A 9,292-nucleotide genomic window follows, 5' to 3' on the forward strand; every position below is an offset into this window, starting at 1 on the left:
GCGAGGCTCCTTTTTTTGGCTGAGGGGGAGGACACTGCTGCATTACACAACCCCCCCCCCCCCCCCCCCTCCCTGTGTGGGCGTGGGTGGCCCTGTTTCTGTGGGATTAGAGGTGGGGAGGGTAAAATGGTGTGTGCGTGCGTGCGTGTGTGTGTGTGTATGTGTCGGCTCTAGGGCCAGGGCTCCTGTGCGACATCGTGGAAAATCCTCCTCAGCGGTTTCCTGCGGGTCTCCATTATCAGGCCTCGTTGATAGACCAGCTTTTCCCCCCTACTTCCTGCCTCGTTTCCTCCCCTTCCACCTCGCTTCCCCTCCCACACTCTTCTCAATCACATGAATCACCGCTGCCACAGAGAGGGCGCGGGGACTGGCAGCGGCTATAAACTACACTCCTAACTTTGCTGATAGTCAAATAACCGTCCAATGAGCTCATTTCTTCCCCTCCAAAGTCACATAAAGCAACGCCGGTGAGACGCATGCAGCGGCGCGTCACTCAGGGTTGTATTTCATTATCCTGCTGCGTTCACTTAGAGTACTATAAGACAAATGCTGAGTCACTTGAACAAGAGGTACCCCCTCCCTCCCTGTTGCCAGTCAGGATGGAGCTTGTCCTAGGCACGCTCTAACAACTTGTTTCTCACATCAGACACAAAAGAGAGGCAGCTCGGCATGATGTACCACTTGAGTTTGAGTGATGGCGCCGTTCATCTTGCCCCTGGATATGTCGACACTACTTCAAGGAGTGTCCTCGCAATTTGAAAATGTCTTCTGGTCATGCGGAGTTCAAGGTGAACGTGACTAAGAACAGATCATTTTTAGAGTTGAGGGTATTTTAAAACACAAAAGCTTTCGGGGGTCGTGCTCTGATTCACATGACACTTGGCAACCCGTGTTTGTTGCCAGGACAACGTCAACAAACACGGTCCTCTACCTGATAATGATGGGGGGGGGGGGGGATGTCTTGAAAGATGTCTGCAGGTCAATAAACACACACACAAAGAGGTGAAACGAGAGTGAGCTTCAAATCCTTAGAAAGCTTGCATTCATTTCAGAGTACGAGGGGAAGAAAAATAAGACAAGCGAGAAGGAACAGAGAGTGAGAGAACATGTAGGTTGGAGGGACATGACTAATCTTGCTCTCTTGCATTAAAAAAAAGTCTCTCTTTCTTTCCTTCAATCATGCACAGACGCAGAGAATTGACCTGATGGCAGCGATCGTCGTGCCTTCCAGGGAAGGTAGGACTGTTGTTCGCTACAGGACGTGGCACAGAGCATGTGTGAGGAGCCTGATAGAGAGGCAGAGGCCAATGAGAAAAGGAAAGAAAATAAAGAGAGAGAGAGGAAAGGGAAGCACTTAGGTGTGCTTGATATCCTATCAGCGCCCCCCCCCCCGCCAACAAATACCCATCCTGGGCATGGAAAAACACCATGAATGGGACCCGCTGCTCGGTTCAAATGAGCTCGCGGCGGGGCCGAGCACCTTTTTTATTGGGGGGGGGGGGGGGGAGGCTGCGGACGGGAGCGGAGATCAAATGGTGGACGGATAAAAGCTATAAAAATAAATTAATTTTAAAAAAACAATACCCAGTTTCCCCCGTGTGCGCGAGAGCCGCTGCACACAAGTTCCTTTTTTTTTTTTGTTCTTGAAAATGCTCCTCAGATGTCTGACGCGAGACCAAGAGAGGGGGAGGGGCGTGCGGGCGTGCGGAGACAAAACAAACGGCAATTAAGGTAGTTTGTGACTCCGTTTGAAAAGGCCTCAAGATCCATCCTCTAGGAAACATCTGCCATATTGATGTACGAGGCCGGGAAAAGACAAATTCCTTTCCAACCCCAGTAAAACAAAACCTTGCGAGTTGCCTATCTGTGCATTTCCAAACCTGAAGCTGTAACGCGAGCCCTCCTGCATGCAATACAATACAATAAATCCCAGACAGGTCTGTTTTTTTGCTACACTCACAATATATATATATATATATATATATCTCATAAACATTTATAATCTAAACACAGATAACGCCCCAATCACTTTGCTGGAAATTCCAGACAACCATCCAATGAGACAAGAGGATAAGAGCATATATTTTGAAGCAGAAAGCTCTCGCCTGTCTTATGAAGAGACTTTTTATTTTATTTTGTTATAATCCCCAGCAAATAGTACGGCGTCTATCTTGCATCTAGATATAACCGGAATAAAAAAAGACTTCAGGCATCTCAGCCGTCGGCCCGAATAACCCTGAAGGTCCCTGAGAGGAAGCAGACAAAGAGCAAAACTCCAAGATTTACTGTGAGAGATGGAGGGGAAAGATACAAACAATAGCTTTACAAATGTGCTGTGCACTTTTTACTGAACGCCAGAGGAAAGTAAAAGCAGGGAAACACCACTGTGTTGTTTATCTCGCAAGTCCTCGGGGGGGGGGGGGAAACATTCTCCTCGGGAGTGCAGGAGGGACTCATCAATCTTTAAAATCGGATATATTAGGCTGCATAAAACACTCGAGTGCTGCCTGGAGAAATGAGAAGATAAATGGGAGAACCCCACAGAGAAACATGTCTGACGTGGTGCTTTCATGTGCATGTCGGTGTGTTTACACTCCACAATAAACTACACGGCTTGGCCACGCAGCTAAAAACTGCAGACAGAGGAGAAATCCAATATGGCGACGGTTTGAGTGGCTTGTTGTGCAACAAACAGAGGAGCAGGCTGTGCCTTTGTTTTTTATGTCAACACTGAGCTGTTCAACCAGAGACACACACACACGCCTCTGTCCCCTTTGACCTACTACCGTATGTCACCTTTGACTCTTGTAGGAATAACTTTCTTGCTGGAAGTGTAATGAGAAGATTGATGCCACTCTCATATCTGTCCGGTTAATATGAAGCTAGCACCTGCAACCGGCTAACGTAGCTTAGCACAGAGACTAAAAACGTAGAAATGACTAGCCCTTAAAAGTTAATCTTTAAAGTGCACATACTTCTTTATAAATACTTGTAGCTTTTGTACGTTAAACAATAGCGATATGTGTTATCGACTTGCTGGTCGTAGTTTTTTTTTTTACCTTTGGACAGAGCCAGGTTAGACGTCTGTATGCTAAGCTCCGCTAACTAGCTGCTGGATGTAGCTTCATACTTACTATACAGGCACACAGTTGCTATTCTTCCCTCACTCACAAAACGGTGAACAAGTTTGCCAAATTGTATTTTAAATGTGATTAAAATGAGCAAATATGTTTTTTCAGCTACAAAGAAAATTTAAAAAAACAGATAGCAATCTTATACATTTTAAATACCCGATAATATAGATGTTAAATGAATTAGTTAAAACAAGAAGAAAAAAATTGGATTAACCGTGACCAAGAAACTAATATTTTGACTACGGAGCCGTTCGCATGCCGGGTTGCACCCTGAAATCCATTGTGGCTAATATAGACGCGTGAAAGGCACGCTCAAAAGCAAAAGCAACGCTGTCTCAGTGTGACGAGGAACAACCAATTATACCTGGCAGTATAAGTAAATATGAGTAGAAGTAGATCCCTAAACTTTATTACGATCTGTCTAACTCACTGCCTCACCTGCTTCATCCTTTATGTCCGATGACATCACAACATCCGGTTGAAAGGTCAGCCCAACGGACGCAGACGACTCGAGCACAAAATCTACTGTGAGGGATTAAAAGTGCTATAAAGCCATTTATCTTTTAGAGGCTCGCTACTAAATAACCACTACCGTCAGCGCGGTGGCGCGCGGGTTGTGTAGTTAGCGTCAGGCGAGACAGAAACGCAGCCCTTTGGAGCCTTGGATAAAAAGATGAAATTGGCACATGAACTTTAAAAGCAACATGTGAAAATCCCTTAATAATTTAGTTGAGGAGCGAACGAGCCTACACTTTTATGTACTTCTCCATTTGTAACATTTCTCTTCAGGTTTATTTCCCTGACACTCAAATACAAACTCAGTTGCCCTTTGTCCTGTGTTGTGTTCGACATGAGTCACGTATTACTCTCTCGGGATATGAAATAGGAAAAATGTATCATGCTTTGCTTCTGTGCGGTGAAACGGACACTGAAGAGCCTCAAGAATCCCGGCAAGCTCACGGTTTTGGATCGGAAAATGTTGTTTCTGTGCAACACTCGAGTCCTTCAAGTGTTGCACAAGCACATCAAGCAATCAAGGCCCCAAGGTCGCTCTTCAACGGCTGGATGAAATATTTCAAATCAAATATGGACACCTTTCCAAGTGGAAGAAAATCACAAAATAATCCAACAAGCTTTTTTTGGTGTTCTGTGACCTTGCAGCCAAACGTAGATGTTCACCCCCTTGTTAAAAGTAAAAATGAAAGCATCGACGGATAAGACGCCAGTCCAATCAGGAACCCTGTTCCAAAGTACTCAAGCAAGATTCGTGTTGCAGCAACGTGTATGTGTGTGTGCGCGTGTGTGTGTGTGTGTGTGTGCGTGTGTGATCGCGTGGCAACCGAAAAAGGCAACAATGCAGCATGTTGTTTATGTGACGCTTATTGCTTGACATGCAACCACAGGAAATTCACTTTGATCATATAGATGCAAACACCGCGTTGATATGCGATTTATGTTTTCCTCTCTTGCAGCTCGTTTACAGAAAAGCGGGTTTATTTACAGGGGGGGAAAAGACGCAGAGCGTCTGGGATGTATACGGTTAGATCAGAAGCCAGACTCAGACAACAAGATCCATCTGTCTCTTCCTTGCTGAGAGGAGCGTGCAGGGCGTAGAGTGTGTGCACACACACACACACACACACACACACACACACACCTCCCATCACCAGCTGGATCGGAGAAAGCGGTTCACTTTGGGAACAGTTGACGCGCTGATCTCTTTAATGGTTACATCCTCCACACCCGAGACACCACACACGCTTCAATCAGTTTAAACTCGACCGACTGAAAATAAAGAAATACATATTGCGCAACATTCCTTCCCCTAGATTCACACACGCACACAGCCCCCCCCCCCCTCCCCCCCTTTGCTCTCACACACACATGTACACACTATCCTGTTAACCACCCCCACTTCCATGCAATCAGAGGCTCAGAATAGGAAGGAGGGAGAGGAAGCGGCCCTGCATTCACAGGCTGGGAACAAGGAGAAGGAAAAACAGCCGGAACCTGGAATTTACGGAGGAAAAAACAACGGCCGTCCAAAAATAACCTCAGGACCATCTCCGCAGATAAACAGAAACATCATTACTCTCATCTCCTCGCTCGGGACGGTTTTCCTTCCACACTTCCCCTCGATCTCAACTCGACGTCGGAGCGGCGCAGCCGTTTGATACGCGTTCGCCCGAGTCGCTCCTCTCTCACACATGTCAGGAAAGCCACGCAGAAGGTCTCAACCTAATTAGGGCCCGAGCTAATCAGCGCTAAGTGGAGCCGCTGAGTCCTTCAACGGCAGACCAGAAACCCCTTATAGCGGAGGGTCTCCCTGCTGCTGGGGGATGAGTCCAGCCTCTTCATCGTCTTGCTTCTTTACTTTCCATTCTCAGTTCACTTCCTCAAGAGTTGCATCTGCACCACGGTCACGGAAGCTGTGATCTGATGCTCCTGCCGCACGCGAAACGGATGAAAGGCTGGGACATCAATTGTGATCCAACAAATCCACAGGAGGTTCATGTGAGCTTTCCATAAAGATCTGCTCCATACGGCAGATAGAAGCTCGCCAGGTTGTCAGTTTAAGAAGAGACGGCACCGTGACAGAGCTCTTCCTGTGGCTAAGAGGTGGTGTTCACTGACCCCCGAGGTCATTTCCTCTGACCTCTTCTTCCTAATTGATTCAATTTCCAAGCCATTGGTCTCCTATTAGGATGTTCTAACAGACCCATATCCCTCCTCTATAACATCTCCTTCCGTTGTCTCCAAAAACAAAAAAAAAGGGACACAATCTTTACTCTGTTACTAAACGTAGTCGTCCTAATCACACGCGATGTCCGTTAAGTGCACAACTCCGTCCCCGCACCGCACATTTGTTCCAGACTCGAAGAAAGAAAAACAAGAACAAAATGCCAATAACCTTTAAATGACATAATGAACCTTTCAGTGACATCGTGGCGTCATCTGCTCAAGTCAAGCGGAGCGCTGTCGATGTGGGTCGTCTACAAGTGGGGGGGGAAAAGAGAAAGAGAACGCGTCGCGATTGAGTCATCTCCAGTTCACCTGAGCTAAACGACGTCCGCAGTTACAGCCGCTGTGTGTTTACACCTGAACGTCACATGAGGCTCTTCTTTTACTGCTTTACTGCCTCAACTTCATTACAGTTGCATAACAAAATGAATGTGCTTTAGGCCACAAGTGATTTATAGCCTGTAATATTAGTTGTGTCCTGATCAGCATTACATTACATTACATTACATGTCATTTAGCTGACGCTTTTATCCAAAGCAACTTACAATAAGTGCATTAAACCATGAGTACAAACTCAGAACAACAAGAATCAAGCAAGTACAATTTCTTCAATAACGTTAAACTACAAAGTGCTATCAGTAAGAGCCATTTAAGTGCTACTAAAGTGTTAAACTACAAAGTGCTATCAGCAAGAGCCATTTAAGTGTTACCAAAGTGCAAGCCGGGTACGATAGCGGCACGCGCCTCTGCACCGACGTGCCCACGCGGACGCCATTTAGCACATCGCACACTTGCGTCACGTCGACGGTGACGATTTATTTTCCTGATTGGCGGAGATCCCACGTCTTCGAGACACGGGCGCACTGTTTTTGATCCGAGCAGGTCGGTTTTTTTCCACGATGAAGATACTGGAAGAGATGCGTAAAGGAGACGCGTCAGATGGTTGTTAATATCCATAAACAACCCGTTTCTGTGTGCATGTAAACACAGTACGACATCAGGGGAATTAAACTATGAGGACGCCAGATAGGTCCCCCTCTGTTTTTTTCTCATGCGTGTTTATTCGTTCGCTTACTTCAATACTGACAAAACCTCTCGTGGAGATGGTGCGTCCATCGCCGCTGCACTTACACAATAAGGCCGGAGGCGACACGCGAGACGGTTTTGCATTTTTGTATTTTTTTATTTGGACGCATGATGAATTTCATCATCCCCGAATAGCGTAAAACGTCACGAGTAGCTCATATAACATCACCGCCGTGTGAGGTTTCATTCTGTGGTTTTTAAATCAGTTCTTTTCAGCTGCATCAGCAAAAACCTACAGACCACACAGTTGCCAAAAGATAAACAACCATTTCAATTAGCTTGTTAGCTTTTTCTCTCCTACACTGGTGGCACTCGGAAGAATTTATTCTTCTTTCTTTTTCTTTTTTTTTTTAAATGGCGATTGAGGGGACGCTTTTACAGAATAACAAACTCTCATGTTTCCGTAGATACAAACATGTGCAGGATTGTTAATTAACATTAAGTTAACAAACATTAACAAACATTCGCAGGATTGTTAGTGACCAAGAAATAAATCAAAAAAAATCTCTCGGCGAGTAAGCCCACGACCGGTTGCTGATGCGGCGCTTCCTCTGATTGGGCTGTCCCGCCCTCGCTCGCCCTCGCTCGCCCTCACTAAGTGTCTTCATCTGCAGCACTTTTGTGTTTATTAGTTTTGGTGTTCGACATTTTCCCAACGCAACGTCTTATTCAAACAAGCCTGCTCCGAGCACGCTGCTTTAATCACAAACTCCTCTCTTTAGGGTAAATACGAGTGGACGGCCTGTCAGATAGGCATTTTACAAAACTAAGTTTGTGGTGGAGGGGTACGGCATTTGAGACGTTTATGTGCACACGTCCATGTGTGTGTGTGTGTGTGTGTGTTGGCCCCACTGGGTGCGTTATTACAAAGAGCCAATAGGAGCGAAGGACCACACTCTAGCACATCCTGTTTGACTTGACCTCGGAGGATATTCTCCTTTCCCAAGCAAACAAACCGCCGGGCTTTTGGATCGTACCAACGTCGGAGGGGAAGGGAGGGGACGGGAGCCGGGGGATGTCTCTGGTGGGGAATCAGTGGGTCAGTTTTTTTTTTTGGTTTTTTTTCTGCAGCAGAGAGGCAAAAGAGTTTCTGCAAAAACAGCGTTTTTTTTTTTTTTATCTCTGCGAAAAACACACCGGGCAAAAACTTCAAACGCTAATCGTACACCGATAGCAAAATAATCTCACCCCAAATTTTCACTGACCAAATTCTTCAGAAAAACTAAAAGTTTACTATATTGAATAGTAATCAAGAGACGACAAAGATGCAACTGCAACCATTATTTTCATTGTAAATTGATCCAGAGTTGTTTATGTAGATGCCTGTATTAATTCTTAAAAGGGGAGGGGGGTGTATTCGAATGAATTTGACCAACACAGATATTCATTTTACTGTCATATATGACAAAGAGAAACAGTAGATTTGTCAGTTTGCTTGAAAAAGACTAAAAATGATATATATCGATCCTCAAATGAGTCGCAGACTAACACACACACACACACACACAAAACGACATTAGGCCTCGGATCTAAAACAGACCCACAAACAGGCCGCAGATCACACATCTAGGATTTTAGAGTCACGCCCCCTTACAAACTGGACCCTCATTTAAAAAACCACCTCCCTCCGTGACATCTCTCAGCCCAGGCCCATCTGACACTATTGTACCGCTGACGTATTATGCAAAAAGACGTCTCCTCCACTAGCTGGATCTGATTAATAATCCATTATTTGGTTGAGTCGCCACAGCCACACTCCCTTCAGTCTCCCCCGTGGTGTTTTTTTTTCCCTCGGCTAAAACGGTGGCCCGGCTCGGCGCCGCTGCTGCCGGGAGACTATCGGGATTAATGCTGCCGACTGACACTAATCCCATTGTGGTTGAGGCTTTGGAGAGACCGCGTGCAGCCACTTCACTCTCACTCCCAAAACACTCGCGTCTGTGTCACCGATCCGCTGGGACATTTATGCCCGAGGCGAGATTTTGTGTGGCGGATTCTCTCACTCACTGCTCGTCTTATGGGTGGTTTGATTATATATTTTTTGGGGTTCCTTTTCATCACTAATATGTGAACTCTTGAAGCACTTCGTGAGAGGGTGCAAATAACCACGTGTGAATTTGCTTCAGGCGTGTTAAATCGGATCATACAACAGCCAAATTATGTATTACTTCAGATTTAACGCAAACAAATAAAAGGAATAACCGTGGTGGAGTTTGGCATTAAATGCATGATAAAGCAGTTATTTCCCAGCAGGATTCCTGGCTAATCGGTGGTCTTAATCCTGGACTACATGTTCATGAATCTGTGGTGAGCATTAATTATCAGAGAGC

The sequence above is a fragment of the Cyclopterus lumpus genome, chromosome 24 (assembly GCF_009769545.1).
Source record: "Cyclopterus lumpus isolate fCycLum1 chromosome 24, fCycLum1.pri, whole genome shotgun sequence".
Classification (NCBI taxonomy): Eukaryota; Metazoa; Chordata; class Actinopteri; order Perciformes; family Cyclopteridae; genus Cyclopterus; species Cyclopterus lumpus.